This window comes from Mastomys coucha, unplaced genomic scaffold (assembly GCF_008632895.1).
Source record: "Mastomys coucha isolate ucsf_1 unplaced genomic scaffold, UCSF_Mcou_1 pScaffold12, whole genome shotgun sequence".
Lineage (NCBI taxonomy): Eukaryota > Metazoa > Chordata > Mammalia > Rodentia > Muridae > Mastomys > Mastomys coucha.
In genome coordinates this window covers 33,090,029-33,091,128 of record NW_022196894.1, presented here as the reverse complement: position 1 = coordinate 33,091,128, position 1,100 = coordinate 33,090,029, and the positions used below count along the sequence as shown (strand labels likewise).

Below are 1,100 nucleotides of genomic sequence, written 5' to 3'. Positions count from 1 at the left end.
TCACATACCATGACCCAACACATTTATAAATATACATGCATATGAGCTCGAAAACAGTGAGTCGGCACAAACGAAGTGACACAGAGGGCTTTCTGGGCACTAATAGTGACAACTGGCTATGAATTAAGGAGAAACATCCACTTTCAGCACTCACGCGTTTGCTTTTTTTCCCCCTAGATAACTGGTCCTGTGATGTTAAGGTCAAAGTTCCCTTCTTCCCAAAGAAGAGGAACATGGTGTGATTTGTGTCACATCCTACAGCCATTAAGTATGTTTCAGAAGCCAGAGCTAGACCAGCAGTAGCAAAGTAGTTATAAGTCACTTATAATAAGATAAAATATGTTTCTTCTTCTTCTTCTTCTTCTTCTTCTTCTTCTTCTTCTTCTTCTTCTTCTTCTTCTTCTTCTTCTTCTTCTTCTCCTCCTCCTCCTCCTCCTCCTCCTCCTCCTCCTCCTTCTCCTTCTCCTCCTCCTCTTCCTCCTCCTCCTCCTCTTTCTCCTCCTCCTCCTTCTCTTCCTCCTCCTCCTTCTTCTTCTTCTTCGTCTTGAGTGCTTCCTGCATAGCTGTCTCGTTAGTCATTGCCCACATACCCTTGGAAAATCATAGAACTATGCAGACACAGATTCAGAGCCCAGTTTCACTTTCAATGTTGTAGAAAGGGCCTGTATATCATTGGGCAGAGTCCTATGCTCCCCTAAGATATTAGGACAGAGCCCAAGCAGAATGACTTCTCAAGATATCCATTTTGAAAGTCTCTATATATCTAGCTAGACTGGATGTCAATATGTAGACTTGAACTCATAAAGATCAGTATACCCTTGCATTCAGAGTGCTGGCATTAAAAGCATGTACAGCTTATAGAGAGCTCAAGTATCTTGGCATCATGTTCCTTCTCTGTGTTGAATGCACCAAGAATATAAAACAGTATTCTTTACTTTTTCCAAAATGTACAACCTCTGTTCCTATGTTGAACCATAGGAAACCACTGAAACCTCATACTTACAAAATGAGTTACCAATACTTTTTAGATGTATCAAGACTATGCAGAGAGCAGTGGCTCACACCTTAATCCCAGCACTCGGTGGGCAGATCTCTGTGAG

At 41.9% G+C, this 1,100-nt stretch overlaps 1 non-coding gene across 1 annotated transcript; it reads right to left on the bottom strand.

Moving 5' to 3' along the window:
• Positions 1 to 546: 546 nt before the first annotated feature.
• LOC116086676 lies at positions 547 to 749 on the bottom strand. The gene has a single exon (XR_004117051.1). It is a non-coding gene; the product is annotated as a small nucleolar RNA SNORA73 family (small nucleolar RNA).
• Positions 750 to 1,100: the final 351 nt, after the last annotated feature.